The sequence below is a fragment of the Brassica oleracea genome, chromosome C5 (assembly GCF_000695525.1).
Source record: "Brassica oleracea var. oleracea cultivar TO1000 chromosome C5, BOL, whole genome shotgun sequence".
NCBI lineage: Eukaryota > Viridiplantae > Streptophyta > Magnoliopsida > Brassicales > Brassicaceae > Brassica > Brassica oleracea.
The window spans coordinates 13012167-13014932 of record NC_027752.1 but is presented as its reverse complement, the minus strand read 5'-3'; the positions used below and the strand labels follow the sequence as shown (position 1 = coordinate 13014932).

General features: G+C 34.6%; 1 long non-coding RNA gene across 1 annotated transcript; it reads left to right on the top strand.

Moving 5' to 3' along the window:
• Positions 1–1902: 1902 nt before the first annotated feature.
• On the top strand, positions 1903–2766 carry LOC106294247. The gene is made up of 3 exons (XR_001260791.1): positions 1903–2093; positions 2184–2514; positions 2597–2766. It is a non-coding gene; the product is annotated as an uncharacterized LOC106294247 (long non-coding RNA).

Here is a 2766-nt window from a genome sequence, read left to right as displayed (position 1 = left end):
AAAACATCTATTTTGAATTTTCATTTGTTTTGAAAATTATGAATTTTTATTTAGTTTTTGTATATTTTAATTTACTCTTATTTTTTAAAAAAATTAGTTAATTTTTTCTTTTTATTTAATTATATATATATTTATTTAATTTCTGAATTTTGATTTAATTTTCTATAATCTTCGTTATGTTTTGAATTTTTCATTTAGTTTTAGAATTTTTATTTTAATATTCTAATTTTTAATTTATTTTCTGAATTTTAATAAAATTTTGAATTTATTTATTTTATTAAATAATTATTTTTTTAGAAAAAAACCAACATATCATGTTTTAACCTGTACAACATACAATGTTTTAAAAACCGGACCGGAACACGAACATGTGAAATATTTGAGTCACGGTTTAGCCAAGTTCAATAAGGTCTTAATAATAGTATTTTGTATATGTATATGTGTATATAATAACATCACTAAATATATATATATATATATATATATATATATATATATATATACATATTTACTTCCTATTTTACCGTTAATTGTATATACCGGTGGGATTTACATGGGGTGATCAGCAGCCCTCCTAGATGCCTCGGCGGGCTCTCCGGCTAAGCTCTGGTGGAGGGTTATTGGCGCTAGTTGGATCCTCTCGAGGCTCCGGATACCAGGGTCATCAAAAAGAAAATTGTATCTAACTAAGGGTCTAAATAGAAACATAAATAATAAAAAAGAATAACCAATTCCTACTAATTCTTTACAAATTACACCATTTGTGAGAAATTTTTGTTGTATATGATTTCTTTTCATTCTTCAATTTTAAAGAATTATATAACAAAAATATTTCTTATCAAAATTGATATGGAACAAAACTAATAAATATTTTTTTTTCATTCTTTTTATTTTGTTCCTTTTCATTTTCTTTTCGTAGTGATTCATATTTCTATTTTAACGATGAGCCTAAATATTAATGATATGTTGACTTTATTCCCCTACCATAAACTCATCCACCTTTTAAATTTTTCAAATATTCTTTTTTTCTTTCCATTTCAGCATACGCATGTTTTTTCTTCTTTCTTTTCCATTGTTACGTGAGTTCAAGTTCCTGTAATTTTTCTCATTTACATATTTTTTTTGTTTTCGTGCACATAAAAGGTTTATTTTTCGTTTGTTATATCAAGTCTAGCTAAATCAAAGCAAATTGAAGGAAAAAAACTATCTTTAACTCATAAATGAATGAAAAATAAATGTTTAACCAGTGGCGCTTGAGGGAATAAATTCAATACGGCGAACCCTGGTTCGAACCCCGCTGGCCACACGGATATGGGCTATTGCTTTCGGCTCATTTGAATGCCCAGGAGAGGGTCTATCCGTGGGCTGTACCTCCATCCGAGGGTTAGGTCTGTGTCTTTAATAGACCCGGGTTTAACCCTTTTATTATACAAAAAAAAAATAAATGTTTAATTAGACTTATAAACCCTAGTTTTCAATAAAACCAGGTCACTGGTTCTTACAGTTTTTGGCCAATTTTACCGGTTCAAGTCACATCCGGTCTTAGATCTGACCAGGACTCGGCTAGGTGTGGGAGTCACGGCTGAACCGGTCCAACCGGCCGGTCTGGTCCAGATTTCAATATCTTGAAGGTTTAAAGTATTAGCAATGCCACTTTCATTATTTTTAATGTGATTTCCCTATCTATCTATAAATCATGTTTGCTTCTCTCACAGGCCTCCACGTCAGAGTCCACGTAGGAAAGTCGTGCATCCAGGAGCCGCCACGTGTCCACTTACACAAAACGCGCCGTATCATTTATTTTTCACCGTAGTGGGCTTCTTCGTTTGCGTGTTCTGAGTTTGGGTTGTGGAATTTAGAACTGTGTCCGGCTCGAAAGAACAGATGATGGTGTAGCTCTATTGTTACCTTCATCGTCTTTGACGATGGCGACCTCCAGTTCTAGGGTTCATCCTGTTTTCGAGCTCTATTTAGTTAAATCGTCAATGGAGTTTCGGTAGGGTGATGTGAGACAAATCTCGGTGACGTATCCTTGGACCAAGCTGCTATCATGTCGTTTCGACTGAATTTCTTCATCTCAAAACCGTTACAGGGTGCATTGAACATTGCCATTAACGACCTCCTTAAATCCTTCTACCCACTCCAAGCACGATTTTTCATTCACTGTATCATCCCTCTTTCAGGCGGTAGATCTCTAACTATAAAAAGGTGAGTCTTGGACCCGTAGACAGATCCTTCTCCAAAAATACTCTGGAGATTCTGCAAACAAAGGTTTGCTTCTCCGTCTCCGGTAAACACATCAGATCTGCTCTCTCGAGACGGCATGGCTCTGTGAAGCAGAACTCTGCGACGATCCCTGAATATAGCAAAGCGGAAGGAGGCGGAGTGGTTTTGGATACGAGCTTTGGTGATGAATTTGGTCGTGCCCATTTTGGATACACACCTACTGTTAAGTTTAAGAAAGGTGATAACAAAGGACTACAAGTTGCTGTAAAAGTTATTCCAAAACCAAAGGTTAGTGCTTTTTGATTTAGTGTCTTCTGGTTCTGTACTAATGATGATGAGATCTGTTGGATTTTTTTTGTAATTTGTGTAGTTGTGTGGAGAGAAATGAAGATCTTGAGAGCTCTGTCTGGTCATGATAACCTTCCTCATTTCTATGATGCATATGAGGATCATTGATAATGTCTATAGTGAATGTAGTGATAATGCAAGTGATTTGTTGTTTTAGGCTACGTGAAGGAGGAGAGCTTTTCGATAGATACT